Raw genomic sequence first — 24,390 nt, forward strand, 5'->3', positions numbered from 1 at the left:
AGTATCAGACTACTCCTTGGAAATGAAGAAAAATGAATTCACTCTGTTTTGGCCTAAATGTTCTTCTGTGAAATTTCAAGGTGACCTTTCGTTCTTCCAAACAATTGCTATAGGACCACCATGCTGAAGTCTAGATATTTTTAGTACATCATAAGAGATGCTTTTATGCACAGCAACATTGTGTGATGATCAACTATGACAGTTAACTTTTCTCAGCAATATAATGATCCAAGACAATTCCAAAAGACTTATGATGGAAAATGCTATCCACATCCAAAGAAATAAATATGGCATCTGAATGCAGATCAAAGCTTACTGTTTTCACTTTTTTATCTTTCTCTTGTTTTTTTTCCTTTTGTACTAATTCTTCTTTTACAATATTACTAATGTGGAAATATATTTAAGATGATTGTACACATATGGCCTACATCAGATTGCTTGCTGCTTTGGGGAGGGAAAAGAGGAAGGAGGGGAGGAAGAAAAACTTGAAACTCAACATCGTATAAAAATGAATGTTGAAAACTACCTTTACATATAAGTGGAAAAAGTAAAATACTATTAAGTGGGGGACAGATGCTTAAAAGCATGCATGGAATCTATAATGTTTGTACTATATTTTTGTTCAGTTGCTCAGTGTTATTTAAAATCTGTTCTTCAACAAGAGAGTAGTGTCATGTTATAAAGGAAATGACCTCATCTTCCAGTTTGTGAATCACATTCTGCATGTCCTACACCATTTTTTCATGTTATCAAACTGGTCTCTGTGCTGTAGTGATAGTTTTGGTTTTGCATTAGAGGGGTTCTTTTTGCATTTGCAATATTAAAAAAATTAAAAGGAGGGAGGAAGTATACTAACTGTGCACCCATAATTCTAGCTGGCTTAGAGGAAAACTAAAGTGCAAGAGGAAGAATAACATAAAGATAACTAAGAATTCATAGGAAATAAAATTCAATAAAATAGAAAACAATGAAAATCATAGCCTCAGATATCTAAACACAAATGCCAAAAATATAGACAACATGCAAATTGAATTCAAGATCCTAAACCAAGGAGGTAAATTTGAGTTCAAAGGCACCAATAAGACTTGGTAGAATGATACCTATGACTGGAATACGAATTTTGAACAGTATAACTTATTTAAAAATATAAGGCTGAGGTAAAGAATAGGAAGGAGGCAAAGGCAGTATTGAATATCAAGACAATATACTGCTGACAAAATCCAACAACCAGAGTAGGAAATCATGGTAGAGAACATTTGGGTGAAGATCAGTGGAGGCAGAAACAGAAGCTTTATTGCTGCTGAGCATACTGCAGATCGCCTGGATAGAAAAGAGAAATGAACAAGGAGTTAGAAAAACTGATCATTACCCTGTCACAGAGGCATGAGAGATAGATAGATAGATAGATAGATAAATAGATAGATAGATAGATAGATGGATAGATAGAAGAATGTGTGGGGGATATAGCATAGATTTTATATCATTGATGAATAATATGGAATAGTAAGTTATTTGTTATATATCCTATGTGGTAAAGTAGTATACATAATAATTTGTTGTTTTGATGATAAATTATTCTCCCAAAAGAAGGAAAAGCTAACTAGAGCTGGTGTTCTGGACCTGATCCCCATACACAAAGACAAGACTTTTGGAGTAGCAAATGAACACTTTGTCCTGTAAGGTTATAGAAAAATGAGAGGAAAACAAAGCATTCTGACACAAATCTTGTATTTGCCTTTCCTGATTCATCTTGATGCTAGCACTACCTCTCTAAAAAAAATTGTGGTCTATTTATTTTCTTTATGAATATAGTGTCTACCCAAGAGAATATAAGGTTTTTGGAGTCAGAGATTATATCATTTTTATTTTTGTATCTGCAATACCTGAAACATGGTAGGTGCTTAATAAATGCCTTTTGATTGATTGACTAAGAGAGCAGATGGGGAGATTCCATTTCAGGGAACTAGTGGAGAGAAAGGAAGGAGGGAGGGAGAGACAGAAAGAGGAAGAGAAAGAGGGATGAAGGGAGGGAAAAAGGAGTGGGGGGAGAGAGGGTGAAAGATGGGAAGAGGTAGGAGGGAGGAAAGGGGAGAAGAGAGAGAAAGGAAGAGAAGAAAGTAAGGGAGGGGGAGAAGAGAAGGAGAGAGAGAGAGAGAGAGAGAGAGAGAGAGAGAGAGAGAGAGAGACAGACAGACAGACAGACAGACAGAACTAAGGTAAAAAAAGTGAGCACATTCTAAAAGTCTAAAATGGAGACTTCTATGGTACATCTGAGTTGGGACATGTCCCATTTGTTACATCAAGGACATCAAAAATGCCCTTGGAGTGATGAGGCAAAACTTCAAAACAAACGATCTATCAGAAATGCAGCTAAAGCTGCCTCTGGAAAGTTTTTGTTTTCTTAGTAATAATCTCAGAAATTGCTGTAGTACTGCTTCATTGGCAATTTGGGTATTAAGCTCTGTGACAAGAAATCAGACATCCAGAAAGAGGACATCAATATACATAATCCACCACACCCTGCCCCTCACTCTTCATTGCTGCTTAGTGTATCGTGGAAGAGACATGGAGATACTGCTATGTCAAATAAAAGTTTCCTAAAATACTTTGGAGAGTCTAAAAGCATTTTCCCCAAGTTTTAGAGCATGGGATCTCAACTTTTTTTAGGTCATGGATCTCTTTGACAGTCTGGTGAAATTCATAGACTTCTTAAAATAATGTTTTTAAATGCCTAAAATAATGTATATATTTAGAATGGAGGTCAATAACTGTCAAAACATTTTTCCCAGACAAATTCATGGACCCACTAAAATCTGTCGTTGGATAGTATGTTAAAAATTCCCATCCTAGATGTTTAACTTGGTAAACTTGGTAAAACTTACTTGGTAACACTGAGAGTATTCTCACTCTGGACAGTTAAACCACTAAGCAAAGGTTGAAATAATTGGCACTGGTAACAATCCTTCCTCCACCTTTAGGAGGCGAGTGTTTCAGCCAGATAAGAGGAAAGATTGGGCGAAGTGTTCAGAGTCCCTATATAAGAAAAAGATGGAAAAAGTAAAAATCTGATAATTGGATAACACTTGAGACTAACATGGGCAACAGCTGTGAGCAGCTTCTGTTTCCAGTGGTGCTTTTTTGGGCAGTACTGTGCTAATTGTGAATCAAAGATAGCTGAATAAAAGTAGTGCTGTATCACAAACAACGGCAGTAGTCTCAATATAAGTAAGTAAAATTTTGATAAGGGGCTGTAAGTAACTGGGTAACCAGTTAAGTTAAAGAGAATGTCAGGAAAGAAGACTGACATCACAGTTTCCCATGTCAATTCACTATGAGAGTTGATCCAAAGAAACTGCTGCCATGAGTGTTACCACAAAGAATAATAGATGATGGAGGGTCTCAGTTCCATCAAAAATAGAGGGCAATGTAAAATTTTCAGTGACCCATAGAGAGTATTCTATGTTTACATTTCTGCTAGTGACACTTAATGGCTATCTAGTCAAAAGTACAGTTTGATTTCCATGCTAATAAAAAATAAAGGGCTCAAAGTAATTAAGGAGAATGAAATGTTTCTGAAAACAATGAAAGATGTATTTCAGGAAGTAAACAACAACAACAAAAAAGGAGAATAACCCCTTATCAGAAGGTTAGAAGATGGAAGAATGTGCCCTGGGGTGGGATGGGGGGAATAAGGAAGGAGAACACCTGAACTTTTGGAGCTATTGAGTAAGTATGAAGGTTTTCTGATAAAACAAGTGTGAGGAAAAAGTCACTTAGATTTTAAGGAATGAAAATGTCAATCCACATATGATACTATGAGAAAGGAAGAAAAGTTGAGGAGTGGTAGCTCATGACTCCCTCCTTTGGTCACTAAAGAAGACACAAGGGAACCTAACATAAACAATATCCTCTGTAAGAGGTATTTACGCCTCTCAACTGACCAATTAGAGAGGAGTGAAAGGATTCTTATACTGAAGTGAAAGCCCAGTTGGGATTAATTTCACAAATTGGAAAGGTGAAATCACTTCTTCTACTGTATCAGATTGGACACTGGATCTTGTAAACTAGGCCAATAAATCCCATCCAGATCCCTATTTATAGCTATTCTCACCAGATTGTTTACTGTTTATTTCTGAAAAGGCATTTCTAGTTGCCCCCTCGCTCCATTCAAGTACCCTTTATGGATCATGCCAAACCTAAAGCTATGGCTTTGACCCAATAATGAATGGATTTCCTTTTTGTGTCTTCTGTTACAGAAACACACACCTTCCATTTCAGGGTCTTGAAGCATTGGTCCTACTTGTGCACCTTTTTTATTTAAGTTGTACCTGAACACTGTGGTGTTATAGTAATTATAGTAACAAGAATTCTATGGATATATAGCATCATCAATATATTCTTTCCTCTTCCCCCTTACAATTTTAGCAGGGTCATTTCATCATAGCCCCTATTGTTTAGTAGTGGCAGCATGTTAAGTATCTTGTTAAAATGTACGTGTCACATTTTATGAAGGACATTAATAGCTAAAATTATGAGGGGACTTAAAACCATGCCATCTGAGGATTAGTTGAAGAAACTCAGATGTTCAGCCTAGAAAAAAGATTTCAGGAGGGAAAGATGCCCTCTTTAACCATATGTATAATGAATTATCATGGGAGAAGAAATGAGCATGTTTGGCTTGACCTCAAAGGACAGAACCAGGATGTATAGGCAAAAGTAACTGAAAAGCAGATTTAAATTTCTATGTAAGAAAAATCTGCAGAACAATAATGATCTAAAAATGGAATGGCAAGTATGTAATGAGATTGTGATGTCTGGAGGTCTTTAGGAAGAGGCTAGATGGTCACTGTAAATCTGCCAACTAGGGGATTGGTGATAAAATCTATACTAATACCTGATGGCTTCTGAGGTTCCTTTCAACTCTGAGCTTGTATGATTCTGGTTCTTATCTTCGAGGGAATTAAAGTGTAATACATATGTCATGGCCTCATCTTCCCCAGCCCAATCACTCTTACAAGATTTTACATATTAAAAATTCTTCTTTCTTTGTGAATTTGTTACATGTTTCCTTAAATAATATAGTTCCTTAGAAATGGAGGCGAGAGAGAGAGAGAGAGAGAGAGAGAGAGAGAGAGAGAGAGAGAGAATAAGAGAGAGAATGAGAGAGAGAGTTGCTTATCTTATGAGCAATCTTCTTCATATTTCGTAGTGCACTTCAATAATTTTGCAGAAGGTAAGTTTTAGAAATCTCAAAGCAATATTCTAGATAATGTGCACTAAGGAAATACCTTTAAAATTCCCAAGAACTGTTTCTGGTTTTCAGTTAGTTAAAATTGTGTCACTCTTTTCCATTCTAGGCACACTACTGCTTAATTTGTAAGCTGTTTCTATTAACATAACAAAGCTAATCAATGTATTGTAGGTCAATAGCTCTCTCAGCCATTAATAGGGAAAATCTGGGGCATCTAAATGAAAAATCTTGAGCTAGGGAAGGTGTTCATTAAATTTAGTACCAACAATTTGATTTTCACCTAGAGAAATGTTTTTTTTTTCTTTTCTTGAGCCAGAAATTTCTCAAGTCACTATGAGGACTAAAAATATAATAACTAAATATTACTAAATATTTTCTGTAAATTTTCTAGATATTTTGGGGGGAGGGAGAGGACAAGTTTGTTTTGTTTTTCTTCCAAAAGCCACAAAGTTAGCATAAAATCTGAAAAAGGAAATGTATCATTTCCCACCTTTTTGAATTTTATTAGTTAGGAGCTTTGAGGTTACATACTCTATGTGAAAAAAATATTTTCTTTAAATATAATAAAGCTTTAAACTTAATTGATAAAATAAAGTTCCTAGGCAATAGCAATGGGCTATCAGGAAGGTTTTCCAGAGGCTATTAAAAGGTTTCATTTAAACAAAACCATATCAATCTATGATGCAAGCCTTTTTAATCACAAATACATACACACAAACACAAACATTTCCATAACAAGAAGGAGAAATAAAAACCCTACTATAGAAGCTATGTTAAAAAGAAAATGATAAAAGAAAAAAAAAATCAAGTGCCAGCCATGGTCAGACTAATGACACAAGTTCTTGTTTTATGCCAGCATCTGTATGATGGTTTAGGAGAGGAATGGAGCTATTACTGACCTAGAAATCTATGACTAGAATATAAAAAAGGAATTGTTACAAGTAGCCGGGCTGTGGATGCTCATCAAACTCATTTGCAGATACATATCTATTAGGAATGATGGATAATCTATCCAATCTACAGAATAGTAATAGGGAGTACTAAATAGACTGATGAAATCTTGTCTTGTATGGTTCAGAACTCATAAAAATTTCAAATTCAATGGATTCTACAGTGATTGTATAGACCTATTATTACTCTGGTCCCTAAAGATAGAAACTATTAAAACCATTCTCCAAAAACAGGTAAATAGCATTACCCAATGAGGTGAAGAGAAATGGGAAAATGGGGTCTGAGTTTTAATCAATATTTGAAAGTTTTCAATTATATTTTATATGATTGAAAACATAGATGAAATTTGACCCCTTAAGCAAAATCTTCCTGAAAAGGGAGAAAAAAAATGGAGTGAGGGAAGGTAAAAATGATCCAAATTGATTAAAAATGTAGGAGTGCCATCTGGTGTCTGAAAAAGAAAAATACCAACGTCCTCTCCCATTCTGAGTGTTCCATTCCTCTCACTTGCCTAAGACAATGCAATAGTAGTTTTGCTGGAGATTTGTTTGTTTTCCCCTCCCAGAGGGATAAACCATTTAAAAAATAACATTCAGCTGAGGCTACTTGTATCCATCTGTCTTTGATGTAATTAATTTACATGTGGAGCAAAATGAGTAGTCATTTGAGGTAATTTATTTCTTTGAGATCAATCCTCCAGAAACTTGAACCAAAATGAGATTTTCCCCCACCATGTGTACTGACATTTATTTCAAGTTTCCAGATAACAGACCCAGCCTGAGAATATAAGGTTATATGTAGAAGGTAAAAGCACTGTATTTCTAAAAGTAATAATAATTATAATGAAATAGAAACAGATGGAGGACATATTTTTAAGCAAGAAACCACATGATTTACATTACTAATTGAGTAGGATAATTTTAGTATTGCATTTTAAGAGGAACATTAGTGATGGTGTTAGGCCTGCTAGAAATAATACCCAAATATTCTTTAAAAGTATTTAAAAACATGTAGGATTTTATCCATTTCTGCAACTGCTTTTTTTTTTTTTTTACTGCAGCTATGCAGCTTCACATAATACCTAACCCAGTTTCCTTGTACTGAGTATCATACACTTGAAACTACAAAGAATTTCTGACAATTTCAAAAGAATTATCTGTTTCATAAATGGAAGGATTCAGTACTTGGAGACTGACAGCACTCTGACATCAAAAGCAACTTGGGCTTCTTGGGTTTGGTTTTGTTATGCTAATGAAAGTACTAGTAACAAGAAGTTCAATTAATCTCTTGGATGAATGTCTTTCACAAGATTTTCCTTCCTTTTCATCCCAGCTAGTTAAGTAACCTGCAAGGAATTTATGGTTACAAGAAGAAAAAAGTGTGTAGTTAGTATGAATCACTTATATGTAAGCACAGTTACATGTAATTGCATTATATGTAAGCACACATATATGTTATACACGGAAGCACAATTCACTTATCTGTATGAGTTAATTCTTGGTTGGAAGTAGCTGAATTTTCAAGAAAAAAATTAACTATGAGATAATGTGTCCTTCCAATGTTAACCCATAACAAGCCTCAGACCAGATTGCTAATCTGAGAGTTGCTGTTGGGTATAATGATTCACAAAGTGAAACTTTTTGAATACTTTCATATATACTCCCATTTCCTCCTAGCAAAGGCTTGACCATCCATATAGCCAAGTAATTTTTCCTTTCCACAAGAGCACTAGGCTAAAAGATAAAGGAAGGCACCAAAGATGGCTGCTATAACTAGTCATTTTTCCTTAGGGATTAAAAAAAATGCTGAGTGTGAGGGCAATGATGATTGAGATCTATTGGTCCATTTCTGTATTTGCCAACCAGGTCTGACCTGGAATAGCACATGGAATGGAAAAAATGGGAATATATTAGCAGTTTATAGCATTCTTTCTGGAAGAAACAAAATGGAGACTTATCTAGTTTCAGTATATATTATACACTGAGTACTAAAAACAGCTATAATAATATCCATTTGATCCACCAAATATCTATACTGCTTTACTATTTACAAAGCATTTTCTCAAAACAACTCTGGTGGGCAATCTGGTAAAGCCTAAGGACCCCTTCTCAGCAAGCTTTTAAAGAGAAAAAGATAAAGTACATAAGACTGTTGAAAATATTTATATCAAAATATGGTTATGAAAATATTGAACAAAAAAGATGCACCAATCTCAGATTAAGCACCTTTGAGCTAAAGGAATTTTAGAAGGTCATCTAGTTCTATCTCCCCAAAAAGAAACAATTTAGAATATATTCGAACTTTTACACAGCTATGTGGAGGACCTATTATTCCCATCAATCTGAGGGACTCGCACTGTAGAAATTCCCTTCCTCAATGCAAATCACAACCCATCACTGACCTATCTGCTGAGTTTGATATTACTAACTATCCTAATGTCTCAGATTCTATCTTGACCATCAATTTTTATGAAACTACTAGCCTTTGTTAGCTTGTCATCCATATCATACCCCATAACCATGGGTATGCCATAATGTTATGTATTATTCCCTCTCAGACATATCAAACTGGATTCCAGGAAGACATTAGAAACTCCTTATGTCAAAACACAACTCATTATTTACCCCACTCCCAATCCATACCACCTCTACCCTTCCCTATTACTGTCAAAGGTATGCTAATCATTTGCTTCTGAGTTCATAAACTTAGCATTATTCTTGAATCCTCACTTTCCTGCATTCCATTTCTACCTTTAAAACATCTCTCTCATTCAGAATCTTTTCTCTAATCCCACAGTTCCCACCTCAATTCAGACACTCATTACATCTTGCCTATCATTAAAATATTCTCTTAGTTGATGGCCCTGCCTTAAGTCACTTCCTACTCTAGTCTGTCCTAAACACTGCTACCAAAGTAATTCTCTTTAAATGCTGATCTGACCACGTCATCCTCCTACTCAATCAACTCCAAGATTTCTCTTTTGCCCCTAGGATCAAATATAATCCCTTTTGTTTAGTTTGTAAAGCCCTTCAAAACCTAGCCCCAATTTACTTTTCAACTCCATTGGACTTTACCCTCACTTTCATACTCTTGAGATCTAGCCAAATTCCTCTATCTTCTCTGCTTTGTATTGGTTCTTCCTGACACCTTGAGTGGACTTTCTCCTTGCTTCTCTCATGGAATCCCTGTCTTGGTTCAAGACTAAGCTCAGTGGCTACCTTCTACATGAAACCTTTCCTGATCTTCCTCCCTGCTAGTGTCATCCCCCCTTACCTACTCTGCATTTAACAATTTTGCATGTATGTGTTTACTCACTTTATATCTATTCTGTATTTACTTATATATGTCTTTACCAAGAAAACCCCCAAATGAGGTCACAAAGAATTGGACATGACAGAAATGCTTCAGCAACACCTTATTTATGCATCTGTTGTTTTTCTCATTAGAAGGTTAAGTTCTTTGTGAATAAAATGTCCACTTTCTTTGTATTTGTATTCCATGTGTCCCAGGGCACATACAAACTTAGGGCTTAATAAATTCTTGATGATTTAGCAGCAGATAATTGTACTATGTAGAAACATATGGGAAACATGTATAATTCAAATGCTAAGCTAGTATATTTTCAACGTTATGCAAACAACATGATTGTACAAATAACCATATTCCCCAAATCTAGTTTACTCATTTTCTATGATGACCCTTTAACCTATTTCAAATCCCTTAGCTTTAGGCAGTACCACCAGGCAAATATGTCCTCTATAATCTAACTGTCACAAGAAGAAGAGATGCTTTCCTTTCTCTTTCTACAGGTACCTATTCAGCATTTCTGTTTGGCCTAGTTTCACTTTACTTTTATGGCTCCCAATATGGTGAGAGGTAGGAAGCGGTTAGCCCTTTTACACCTGACCGGCCCCAGACTTGACCAAAGCCGATAAAATGAATCACTACAGACTTGCACCTAGTATGAAATTAACATCCCTCGGCCAGATGATAGGGAGAAAAAACTTGGACGATAATGCTGTTTAAGTCATTAGGTCTATGGATGTCACTTCTGTACCCTGTAAATTGTGAGATTCATCATTTCTCTGGCAGCAGAGAACTAGTCCTTAGTGGGCTTTCTAATACAGAATACAAACAATACATTATAGTTGCCCAGGAGTCCAGTGAATTCTGACATATCCCTACTAGGATGATCCTTTTAGAGGTCTTGTAAAGACCTTGATACTTTAATATCATTAGGGACCAGGGAGTATTTGGGGGACTTAATGTGGCAGAAAGAAGAAAGGCAATACAGATTCCTATAGTCTAGAAGGTATCTGCTTTTTAAAAAATTAGCTATCAAGCTTCCCTAAGATTCTGAATTAGAAGTACATTAACAAGACATTCCCTCAAAAGTGGCCTCAAACCAGCCAGATTATTTCCCTCTCTTTACATAAAAATTTTTTTGCATGTATTGCATTGATCTTTTTCATTCACTTCTATGATTATGTGACAACTCTAAGTGGAATCTGGGAGCACATTTTTCAAAGTATATACACAATTAGGAAGCAGAAAAGATAATGTGAAAATTGTCCCTCAGTGTTATGAACAAGTTGGCATGTATTTCAAAAGACTACAAATATTTGCTTTTATATAAACTGAGAGTGAAATAGCATGGGGGAAATGGGCTGACAGATAATCCACAGCTCTCATTTTTACCCTTTTGGTTTAATATTTTTTCCCTGACAAATTTTTATAAAAACTGTTAGTAAGATACAGTAGTAGATACTGAGTAGTTTTCAGTTCTGACTGTATATTTTTTTTCTTTCTCTCTCTCTCGCCTCCATATGTTGGTAGAGGTGCTAACAAGTGTTGAAATAACCTGACTAAAGGAGGCAGAAATGAAAAACAAAAAACAATATGTAGGAGAAACCAATTAGGACCTCAGAATGTCAGGGGTGGAATAGGGCTTCAGAGGTCAGCTTGTTGAAGTACCTCATCTGATAAGTGATGATACTGAAAGTCAGCCAAAGGAGATGCCCTGCCCAAGGTCACACAGAGTTCAGTGGAATCTCTGCTTTCTATGAGTACAACTCTGCAAAATGATGACCAAATCCCTCTCTCTGCCTGCTGACTCTATAGTACCCAGGTACTTATAGTCTCCAAGGACTCTCTGTCACCCTAAAGGACATATTCAAATTGCTTACTGTAATATTCAAACCTACTACTCCATCCTCTCATTTTACAAGTCAACAAATTAGACAAACCCAATTATCTCAGAGTGAGGCTGGTGTGCCATGGTTGCAGACAGCATATCCCTGGTTGTGTGAGTACCTTGTTCTTCATAAAGGGTACTCCTACAACTTCTTAAACTGTGACCCCATGGGGTTACAATCCACAGTTTAAGAACTGCTGAAGAGGCCACAAGTGGAAAAAAGTTTAAGAAGATCTGGGCCCTCAGAGACAATTTTATCTTGGCTGAGACAACTTACCTAAGAATAAGAAAGCTCCTACCTCACAGAATTTGAAATGTGAGCTCCTTAATTCTCTACTATGTTTCCTATATTCCTAGGCTACAGATGGTCATGAAGGTGCCTTTGAGAAACCTGGGGAAACTGTAGCCCATGTACACATTGCCCAAGTCATGAGATCGATTCAAACCAAGGTACAGAATAAAGAACATGTATTTGAAGTATTACATAGAGCCAAGTTCAAGTTCTCTGGCAGCTAGAAGACCCATATCTCTAAGAAAAAGGGTTTTATAAATTTCAGTGCTGATGAGTGACAGGTTAAATATATTCCCAACTTGGGCCTCTTGGACAAACGGCAGGCACTCCATTCATGAAGGCTGTGTGCTGTGACATGTACCTTTCACAGGCATTAATAAACTAGATACTGCTAGTTGGAAAAAAGTCAGCAAATTAATAATGATTAATCAATCATTTATGCTTAAGGTACCCTGCTAAAATGGGGCAGAGATTATGAGAGAAGGACTACTAAAAAGTCCTATACAAAAATATTGCAAGAAATTTCTAATCTATCTAGAGAGATTAAGCCATACACATGAAAGAGAGAAAAAGATAATTAAATGACATAAAATGACATATAACAAGAGCCATGTGACTTAAAAGAAAAGAGAGGTCCCTGGTAGTTTTTATCATCTTTGAACACTAAAAGCATCATTATTCTTGAATGAAAAGAGATCTCAGGGGCCATCTCTCCAAAGTCTTCATTTTGCGGATGTAGGAAGAGTCCCAGAGAGATTATGCATCTTCTAAAAGGTCACTAGTGGAAAAGCTGTGCTTTGAAAAGAGGGCCTCTGATGCCAAACTCAACACTTTCTCTACTTGCCACACTGATTCAGTAACAGAGAAGTGGAAATTTGAGTTGGTCCTAGTAGGATGAATAGGATTTGGATGAGTGGAAAGGAATGAGAACAGAATTCCAAATGGAGGAGGAAGAGTTAAGTAGTGTCCCAAAGAAAGGAAACAGGAAAGAGCAAGACATTTTGAGGCACTGAGAAATAGACTAACTTGGTGACAGTACAGCTTTCATGGTCAGTGTTGATAGAGAAGCCTGGAAAAGTAAATGAGAAACTAATAATGGAGGGCTTTGAACTTCAGGCTAAATGAATTACATATTATTAGGAAGGCAATAGGAAACCATTGGAGGTTTTTGAGTAGTGGAGGGATATGATGAAACTAGTGGTTAGGAAAAAGAATCTGGCACCCCACAAGATAGACTGGAAGGAAAAAGGATTGAATGCAGAGAGACCAATTAGAGGATGTTCTAATAGTGCAGGCATGAAATGATATGGGTTTGAACATAGTGAGCTAAAGTAGGAAGGGACAGGGAAAGAAGTCAGTGAAGTTATGGAGAAAAAAAATTGATGACTTGGTGATTGGAAATGGAAGTTAGGGAATAGGTCAAATCAAAGATTCCCTTCCTGGCCTACAAGCCAGGACTTAGAGAATAGTAGCACCTTAACATACCTCAAATTTTCCCTCTGGTCACCTGGTACAAAAAGGTAGCAAGGTGGATAGAATGCCAGGCCTGGAATCAACTGACCTCAGATTCTTACTATCTGTGTGACCCTGGGCAAGTCACTTAACTCTGCCTCAGTTTCCTTCTCTGTAAAATGAGCATGGGAAAGAGATGGCAAATAATTCTAGTATATTTACCAAGAAAACCCCAAATGGGATTAGAAAGAGCCAGACACCAAAGAAAAAACTGAACAACAACAATCTGCCCTCCCCCACCCTCTATTTAGATTAGGACCTCATTCTACTGCATTCTACTATGCAAATCTAATTATACACACAAGTGAGGAGTATTTGGCTGAGGAGACAGATGATTAGATTTGTTATGCAGGTGAAGCACCTTATCAGTGCTTCCAAACTACCCTTCCCAGCAGCATCTTGCTGATAAAGGGCTATTATGATGTTTTGCCTGCTTAAATTTGGGGCTGAGAACAACTGAAGAGTATGCATGGCCACATGTTTAAGGAAGAAGCTGGGAAGAGAGATTTTAAAAACAACATTTTCGAACATGAAAAAAGGAGAAATTAGTCAGCTTTCAGATTCTGTCATCTTCCCTATTTGACTCCATAAGCAGGACTCCCTGAGGGCAGGAAGTGTTGTTATTTTTCTACTTAAAGGTAGAGAGAAAGAGAGAGAGAGAGAGAGAGAGAGAGAGAGAGAGAGAGAGAAACAATTAATGTCATGCCCCTGAGATAAGTGGAGATAGGGACCAGAGCCATCTCCAAACATTAATTACCCTGCTCAAGGAGCTGCCAATGTCACCCGAAGAAGAAATGACTCAGCGAAATCTGCACAATGCATCAAAGTGAAGTATAGCATCTGGTACTGTGGTCTATCATCTCTGGCAAGGATTTTTTTGTGAGTGACAAGCCCCAGGTGGGTTTTTGTGAGCTCCCCACTAGAAATAACTTAAGAAAACTGAATTAGCATGACTATTGTTAATATATTTGCTTATTAAATGTCGAGGTGTTGGGCTAAGGAGTAATGCAGAGTGAGATGCACACACTAGTTTTATTAATGCCATTTATTTTTGTTCATATTTAAAAGTCTGATTAAACAGCTACGTATAAAAAAGGACGGTAACAGCTATCACTGAGGATGATATGAGAGGAGTGTGTCCTCAAGTAGGATGGGAACTAAGTCATGATGTTATTGGATAATTCATGTTGTAAGAAATGGGAGGAGGAGTTTTGTTTCCACAGAACTAAAAGTGTGCTTCCCTGCCCTCCCCCACCCCAGCTTTAGCAGAGACCAGGCCTCAAGGTCAGTCAGGTGAGAGGTCAGAGGCTTGTACGCATGTGCATACTTTTTGAGAAGGCAGTCTGGGGAATTAGAGAGGCCAAACCCACTTGAACCTGTTCAAGCTTATCTAGGGTCTGGTCTTGGTCAAGAATCCAGGCCTACTGATTTGCGTAATTTGCATATGTTAAAGAGGGAAAATAGGGGAAGTAAAAGAATATAGTTTAATCCTAAACTAAGACAAGGAAAATCTAATTAACTTCACTTTTGCTTCTGTATCCTTATTACCCTATTTATATAAACTGTATAACCTAGGAAAACTATGTAAAAAACAAAGATTGTAAACTAACCATGACTCTAGCAGGAGTGGAGGGAATGGTTACCCCTGCTCCTGCAGCTGTATCAGTGTGAGTGTTCCCTCGAGCACTACACCCGCTCTCCCGGGGAGCGTAATAAAATGCCTTCCTCTGCCCACTCTGGTCCTGAATTCTTTGGGTGTGAATGGGCAAATCACATGGATTTTCCTAAGGTCAAGTGAAGGGAAGCAACAGGCAGCGGAAGCTCGCCAGGCTTACTCCTGGATCTTGTCTTGGGGTGTTCTGTGATCCCCACTGCGGTGTTAAGAGAGCTACCACTCTGGATTCCCTTGGGGAACCCTGTGGTCTGCATGGCCTTCTTAAGGGGACATCACATGGGACTTCCGGCCCTGTCTCGGGAGCCTTGTGATCTTACTGCCATCCTAAGGGGCCATCACTTGGGTCTTCTTTAGGGTCTGACCCCTAGGAGGCCCTGTGATCCCCACAGATTAAGGGATGGCTACCACTTGGTCTTCCTCTGGGAGTCCTGTGGTCTGTACAGCCTTCCCTAGGGATTATCACAGGGTTCTTCTTCAGGACTTTGGCCCTGCCTAGGAAGTCCAGTGATCGCCAAAACCACGTTTCTCACAATGTCAAATCCTAGAACAACAAAAGAAAAGTAACACCATGCACAGAATCAAGAAGTCAAGGGTTACGTGGGATCCCATTCCCAGGAAAATGAAGAGCAGAATAAAGAGTTGGGCTGACATAACAACAATCTGTGATGGGATAGTACAATGAGTATGTTCCATGAGCCCACAATGACAACATATATCCTGATTCTTACTGCTTAATAGGATCATGTACTAGTCACAGAACACTCCAACAATAAGCATACTGTCTGGAATATATTAGAACTTAAGAGAGTGGATTGAGGTGTAAATATGCAAAAGGAAAATAAATTGAAGTAAGATAATTTAAGAATTGTTGGACTACCTGAAAGCCAGGATCAAAGAGAGAGCCTAGACAACATATTTCAAGAAATTATATATATATAAAAAAACTGCTTTGATATCCTAGAACCAGAAGGTAAAATAGGAATTGAAAGAATGCATTAATCACCACCTGAGTTGGATCTCAGGATGAAAACTCCCAGGAATATAATAGTAAAATTCTGGACTGCAAAGGTCAAAGAGAAAATACTTCAAGCAGCCAGAAAGTAATGATTTAAATATCATGGAGCCACAGTCAGGATCACGCAAAACTGAGGTACCATGTTAAGGAGTGAAGAGCTCAGACTATGATATTCTGGAAGGCAAAAAAAACAAAACAAAAAAAAAAAAACTAGGATTACAACCAAGAATAATTTACCCAGCAAAACTGAATGCAATTCTTCAATGGGAAAATAGATATTTTATGAAATAGAAGATTTTGAAGCATTCCTGAAGAAAAGACCAGAGCTGAATAGAATTTTTTAAAAAAAGAGACTCAAGAGAAACATAAAAAGTAAACATAAAAGAGAAATCATGATGGAGTCAAGATCAAGAAGGTTAAACTGTTATAAGTCTACATGGGAAGATGATACATGTAACTTTTAAGAACTTTATCATTATTAGGACAGTTAGAAGGATTCAGTTATGTAGAGATGATGTTAAAAAATGTATGGGCAATAAAAAAAGATGCCCCGGGAGAAGGGGGAATGGAAGAGTGGGGAAAGTTATCTCACATAAAAACGATGTACAAGGAAAAGATTTTAGAGTAGAGAGGAAAGAAGGTAAGGCAATGCTTAAAACTCACTCCCATCTAAATTGCTTCAAAGGCAGAAAAAATACATATACAAACTCAACAAGGTATAGAAATCAGTCATCCATTAGAGAAGCAGGAAGAGAAGGGAATGGGAGGGTAATAAAAGGGAAGACAGAAAAAAGAAGGCAGTTGTCAAAAGTAAAATAGAATTTGGAGGGACAGGATAAAAAGAAAATGAGAAGAATAAACAGAAGAAAATAGGATGGAGAGAAATGTAGAGTTAGTAATCAACTATGAATGTAAGTGGAATGAGTACACACATAAAATGAAAGTGGATAGCAGGAGAGATTAAAAACCACAACCCAAAGATATGCTATTTAGAGGAAACACACTTGAAATAAAGAGGCACCAAGAGTTTATACAATGGTCTGCACAGTATCTATTATGCTTCAAGTGAGGCAAAAAAAAATAAAAAGGTGGGGGTAGCAATCATGATCTCACACAAAGCAAAAGGAAAAAATAATCCTGACGAAAATAGATAAGTGGGGCAGAGCCAAGATGGCATTGGAAAGCAGGGACTAGCATAAGCTCCCCGCCAGGCCCCTCCAAAAACCTGTAAAAAATGGCTCTGAACAAATTCTAGAATGGCAAAACCCACAAAATAGAAGAGGGAAGCAGGGATCCAGGCCAGGACAGCCTGGATGGTCACTGGATGAGGTCTATCACACAGGGAGCAGAGGGGAGCAGAGTTCAGCATGGGCGGCTGCAGGACCAACCAGACCAGGAGCCAGGCAGAACAGGCCCTAGCGCCCTGAATCAGTGAGCTGTGGCAGTTACTAGACTTCTCGACCCACAAACACTAAAGACAACAGAGAAGGTTAGTGGAAAAGGTTGTGGCGGACAGAATTTGTGGTTCAGCCACCACCCCAGGGGGAGCGGGGGTGGTGCAGCTACAGAACTGCAGCTGCAGTTACTTCCAGCCCCAGGCTCACCTGGTGGGAGGAATTAAGTGGCAGATCAGAGCAGGAGTGCAGAACCTGCTTAAGATTTGTGTCAGGTCCCAGTTGGTGGTTCTCTGGGAAGGAGGAGTGATGGTGTGGCAGAGCTGGCTGTATAGAAATAGCTCTGAAATGAACAGCACATCCCCTCAAGCTTGGAACAAAGTACTCTTTGCTCAACAAGCAGTCATACCCCCATGAAAAACTCAAGGGTCAAGTAAATTGGCTGGGAACATGGCCAGGCAGCAAAAACACACTCAGATTCAATCTCAGACTTTGGAATCTTTCTTTGGTGACAAAGAAGACCAAAACATACAGCCAGGAGAAGTCAACAAAGTCAAAGAGCCTACATACAAAGCCTGCAAGAAAAACATGAACTGGTCTCAGGCCATGGAAGAGCTCAAAAAGGAGTTGGAAAAGCAAGTTAGAGAAGTAGAGGAAAAATTGGGAAGAGAAATGAGAATGATGCAAGAAAACCACGAAAAACAAGTCAATGACTTGCTAAAGGAGACCCAAAAAAACACTGAAAAAAAATTGAAGAAAACAACACTTTAAAAAATAGACTAACTCAAATGGCAAAAGAGCTCCAAAAAGCCAATGAGGAGAAGAATGCCTTGAAAGGCAGAATTACCCAAATGGAAAAGGAGGTCCAAAAAACCACTGAAGAAAATACTACCTTAAAAATGAGATTGGAGCAAGTGGAAGCTAGTGACTTTATGAGAAATCAAGACATTATAAAACAGAACAAAAGGAATGAAAAAGTGGAAAACAATGTGAAATATCTCACTGGAAAAACCACTGACCTGGAAAATAGATCCAGGAGAGATAATTTAAAAATTATTGGACTACCTAAAAGGCAAAATCAAAAAAAGAGCTTAGATATTATCTTTCAAGAAATTATCAAGGAGAACTGACCTGATATCCTAGAGCCAGAGGGTAAAATAGAAATTGAAAGAATCCACCAATCACCTCCTCAAAAAGATCCCAAAAAGAAAACTCCTAGGAACATTGTTGCCAAATTCCAGAGCTCCCAGGTCAAGGAGAAAATACTGCAAGCAGCCAGGAAGAAACAACTTGACTATTGTGGAAAAATAATCAGGATAATACAGGATCTAGCAGCTGCCACATTAAGGGACCGAAGGTCTTGGAATATGATATTCTGGAGGTCAATGGAGCTAGGATTAAAACCAAGAATCACCTACCCAGCAAAACTGAGTATCATGCTCCAATGCAAAATGTGGATTTTCAATAAAATAGAGGACTTTCAAGATTTCTTAATTAAAGACCAGAGCTGAATAGAAAATTTGACTTTCAAACACAGGAATCAAGAGAAGCATGAAAAAGTAAACAAGAAAGAGAAATCATAAGGGACTTACTAAAGTTGAACTGTTTTGTTTACATTCCTACATGGAAAGATGATGAGTATGATTCATGAGACCTCAGTATCATAGTAGCTGAAAGTGTGTGTGTGTGTGTGTGTGTGTGTGTGTGTGTGTGTGTGAGTGAGTGTTTTTGTGTGTCTATAGACAGACGACACAGGGTGAGTTGAATACGAAGGGATGATATCTAAAAAAAACAAAATCAAATTAAGGGATAAGAGAGGAATATATTGAGAGAGAGAGAAAGGGAGAAATAGAATGTGGTAAATTATCTTGCATAAAAATGGCAGGAAAAAGTGATTCCCTAGGAAGGGAAGAGGGGGCAGGTGAGGAGGAATGAGTAGATCTTGCTCTCATCAGATTTGACCTGAGGAGGGAATACCATACACACTCAGTTAGATATCCTACCCCACAGGAAAGAAGGAGTAAGAAGATAAAAAAGGGGGGACCATAGAAGGGAGGGCAGACAAGGGGAGGAGGTAATCAAAAACAAACACTTTCAAAAAGGGACAGGGTCAAGGGAGAAAATTCAATAAAGGGGGATAGGTTAGGAAGGAGCAAAACATAGTTAATCTTTCACAACATGAGTATTGTGGAAGAGTTTTACATAATGATACACATATGGTCTATGTTGAATTACTTGCCTTCTTAGGGAGGGTGGGTGGGGAGGGAAGAGGGGAGAGAATTTGGAACTCAAAGTTTTAAAAACAGACATTCAAAAACAACAAAAAAAAAAGTTTTTGGGTGCAACTAGGAAATAAGATACACAGGCAACGGGGCATAGAAATTTATCTTGCCCTGCAAGAGAAGAAGGGAAAGGGGAATGGGAGGGGAGTGGGGTGACAGATGGGAGGGCTGACTAGGGAACCGGGCAACCAGAATATACACCATCTTGGAGTAGGCAGGAGGGTAGAAATGGGGAGAAAATTTGTAATTCAAACTCTTGTGAAAATCAATGCTGAAAACTAAATATATTAAATAAATTAAATATAAAAAATTTTAAAAAAAAGAAAATAGATAAGCAGGGAAACTACATCATGCTAAAAGGGACCATAGATAATGAAAGAATATCAATGAAAAAAAACACAAAGGACCGAATGGCATAGCCTCCAAATTGTTAAAGATTACATATATAACGGGGAGAGATAGTAAAACTATACTTATGAGGGATATCAACATTCTCTCTCAGAGCTAGATAAATGTTATCATAAAATCAACAAGAAAACAGTTAATGAGAGGATCTTAGAAAAGTTAGGGAAATCTGGAGAAAATTGAATGGGTAGAGAAAAAGGTACACCTCCTCAGCTGTGCCTGACACCTTCACAAAAATTGACCCATGTATTAAGGCATCAAAATCTCACAAAAAAGCAAAAAAGCAGAAATATTAAATGCATCCTTTTCAGACTACAATGCAATAAAATTGCATTCATCAAAGGACCATGGAAGGATAGATTAAAATTAATTAGAGACTAAATAATCTAATCTTAAAGAATTTCTTGGTCAAAGGACAAGTCATAAATAATTTCCCTTAAGAAGTCTCTAGGAAAAAATAAATTCACAATTGAATTCTACCAAACCTTTAAGGAACAATTAATCTTAATTATAGATAAAATATTTAAAAACAGTTAAAGAAGTGTACTACAAAATTCATTTTATGGCACAAATATTGTTTTGACAAACAGACAAGGGAGAGAAAAAAAAAGAGAAATAAAATTATAGACCAATTTGCCAAATAAATATCAATGCAAAGATTTATTTTAAATAGTAGCAATGATATTATAGCAAAGATCTTACACTATGACCAGATAGGATTTATACCAGGAATGCAGGGTTAGTTTAATATTTGGAAAACTATAAGCATAATTGCCCTTATAAACAATGAAAACAACAAAAATCACATGATTATATCAATAGATGCAGAATAGGTTTTGACAAAATGTAATACCCATTCCCATATTAAAAACACTAGAGAGCATAGGAATAAATGGAGCTTTCATTAAAATGATGAGAAGTATCAATCTAAAACCAAGAGAAAGTATTATCTGCAACAGAGATAAACTAGAAATCTTCCCAATAAGATCAAGGGTGAAGGAAGAATTTCCATTATCACCACTATTATTCAATATTGTATTAGAGATATTGTCTATAGTAATAAAAGAAAAAGAAATTGAGGTAATAAAAATAGGAAATGGGGAAACAAAACTATCATACTTTGCAGATGACATGTTATACATAAAATAAAAAAAAAACTAGTTGAAGCAAAGAACAAGTTAACAGTGTGGCAGAATATAAAATAAACCCACATAAATCACCACCGTTTCTATATACTGCCAACAAAACCCAGCACAAAGAGATAGGAAGAGAAATTCCATTTAAAATAACTGCAAACAACATAAAATACTTGGGAATCTACCTGCCAAGACAAATGTGGAGACTATATGAAAAGAATTGTAAAACATTTTGCACACAAAGCTAGATCTACACAATTGGAGAACTATTAATTACTTATGAGTGGCCAAGCCAATAAAATAAAAATGATAATTCTACCTAAGTTAACTTACTTATTCAGTGCCATATCAATAAAAATACCAAAGAATTATTTTATACCACTAGAAAAAAATTATAAATTTCCTCTGGAAGAACAAAAGGTTAAGAGTATTGAAGAAATCAATGAAAAAAATATGTGGCAGAACATGGCCCAGCAGTATCAGATTTCAAACAATGTTATAAAGCAGCAATCATTAAAACAGTGTCATATTAGCTTAAAAAAAAGAATGGTGGGTCAGTGGAATAGATAAGGTAGACAATATACAATAGTACATGACAATAGTAATTTAGTATTTGATAAACCTAAAGAGCTAAGCTTTGGGGGTAAGAACTCACCATTGGACAAACATTAATAGGAATACTGGAAAGCAATTCATCAGAAACTGGGCAAAGGCTAACTTTTCACAGTCTATTTCAAAGTAAGGTCAAAATGGATAAATAAATTAAAATTGTTAAATTAAATTTAAATATCCTTAAAATGATATCAAGAGTAAATAAGTCCAACATGGGAGAATTACCTGCAGATCTATGGATCAGGAAGAATTTATGACCAAACCAGAGACAGAGTTGATCACAGAAAGAAAAATGTATAATTTTGATTACATGAAATTAAAAAAGTTTTGTTCAAAGAAACTACTGTGCCAAATTAAAAGGAAAGCAAGTTAACTGTTACAAAGTGAAGTGAATGGAACCAGAAGAACATTGTATACAGTAACAGAAATATTATAACCAAGATCAACTGTGAAAGACTTAGCTACTCTAGTAAATACAATGTGGGGAAAAAAGCCTGATGAGTTTTCCCATATCCAGTCTCTTTCCTTTAAATTCTTCCCACACATTGATGCCAGACAAGTCTTCCCAACACATAGCTCACACAATGCCATTCCGTGGTTGTAAACCTTCTGATGACTCCTCATTGACTCTCAAATAAATTCCAAATTCTTTAGTATAACATTCAAAATTCCCCACAATCTGGCTCCAAACTACATTTGTGGGCTTAACTCACATTACTCCCTTTCATATATGCCATGGTCCAGTCAAACAAGATTGATTATAGCTCTGGAACACAGCTAGAATTTGCTCACCTTTGTGACTTTATTCATCCTGTTTTTATAGACAAAATGTCCTTCCTAATATCTCAACCAGTTGAAATTCTATTTATATTTCATTGCTAAGCTCTATACCATTTCCTCTTATTAAGTGCCTGCATGTGCCAGGGCTGGGATAAAATGAGAAAAATGAAATGGTCTTTCTTGAAGGAACTTTTGTTCCATCTTGAAACACATACATATGTGTGTGTATGTACACATGCATGCAAGCATAGTTTTATGCATAGAGATTGTATGTGCATATATGTGTTTGTATGTATACATATATACACAGAGAGAGAAATTGTGGTAGAGGTAACATCTATTTCATATAATCTAGACTTGTTTCCTTTTAATTTTTTTTATATTTTTTCCAATTATACTTGAAAATATTTTGTTTTTTTTCCCAGATTCCCCTCCCCTCCCTCCTCTCTCTTTGAGAAGGCAAACACTTTGATATAGCTCATTTCTTACCAGGCCTTAATCGCTGAAAGGGCATTGCCTCAGACAAACTGAGACCTGGGTAAGATCTCAGCTTAAAAAGGCAAAGGTCTCCCACTGCATCTGGGACCATCTCCAGTCATCCTGATACATATCTTGCCACCAGACCCAGATTGCTCCAGAGGAAAGAATGTGGCTGTTGACTCTGCACAGTCCTGCCTCACTTAATTCCAATTCACTTGCAAGTCAAGACATCACCTTCCTGATGTCATGGTCCTCTTTGAGAATGAAAGACAAAAAACAATCACTTCCAAGAAGTCCTTCCTGAGCCTTCCAATTAATGTTGTTTTCTCTCTTTTCAAAAATTTTTTTTACGTCTTTGATTATTCGATTTTGTGTTATGGTCATTTGTGTGCATTTCGTTTTCTTTACTAATTGTAAACTACTTGCAGCCTAAAAAGATAAAGTAAATGAGGGGGAAAAAGGAGTTAGTATTGGAAACATGGAAGAAGTATTTAGAGAAGAAAAAACTGGGATAATAAAATTGAGGGATTTGATAGTTTATTTTTAATTTTTAAATACATTTTTGATATCTTTTAGTCATCTGTGTCTCTCACTATATCCCTCTTCCACCCTCCCCTTCCTAGAGGACTATCTATTGTACAAATTATAAAATAAAAAATAATTTTGCAAAGCCAACCAACAAATCAACCAAATCTAATATTATATGCAATTTTCTATACCTCTATCCTTCTTTGCACCCTATTTTTCAGGGCCCAAGTTTCCTCATTATCAGATTGATATCTGAGATCCCTTTTAGAAATCTAAAGTTTTATGCTGTTGAATGAGTGTTCATTGGTTTTCAGTCCTAAATAGAGAAGAAAGGAGATGATTTCTCATAACTCTCCATTGGGACCAAGCTTGGTCATTATAATTTCATAGCATTCAGTTTTCTGATTATTATTTTCTACTTCATGTTGTAATTACTGTATGTATGCATATTATTAATGTATTGTTAATATAGTTTGAGGATCCTCCCATCCATTAATGGGCCCATGTGACCTGCCTGAGTTACAGGGAAGTCTGAGTCATATGAGCTTGTGGTGGAAAGAACTTGCTGAATGAGTGGAGCAGGAAGGGTGGAGCAGAGCTGAGAGGAAGTGAGACAGAGAAGTCAGAGCTGGGAGAGAGAGGGAAACAGAGCAGCAGCTAGTGTGAATGAGAGAGCGAATGATTTTGCCCCTGTTTGTGGAAAGGCCTTAACAGAGGAAAGGCTTGGGGATGGGGTGCTCCCTGCATTGATAATATGTATAGATTTCTTTGTTGCTGTGATAGAATTAGCTTTCTAGTGTTGGGATTTGGCTTTCTGGTATTTGAATAAATGTTTTGGTTCTGCCTTCATTGAAGAGAGTTTCTTATATTTTGTGATTCAGAA

At 36.9% G+C, this 24,390-nt stretch overlaps 1 non-coding gene across 1 annotated transcript; it reads left to right on the forward strand.

Annotated features, from left to right (window-relative positions):
* The first annotated feature begins 11,428 nt into the window (after nt 1-11,428).
* Nucleotides 11,429-11,558, forward strand: LOC118832429. The gene has a single exon (XR_005009192.1). It is a non-coding gene; the product is annotated as a small nucleolar RNA SNORA70 (small nucleolar RNA).
* The last annotated feature ends 12,832 nt before the right edge of the window (nt 11,559-24,390 follow it).

This window comes from Trichosurus vulpecula, chromosome 9, assembly GCF_011100635.1.
Source record: "Trichosurus vulpecula isolate mTriVul1 chromosome 9, mTriVul1.pri, whole genome shotgun sequence".
Taxonomy (NCBI): Eukaryota; Metazoa; Chordata; class Mammalia; order Diprotodontia; family Phalangeridae; genus Trichosurus; species Trichosurus vulpecula.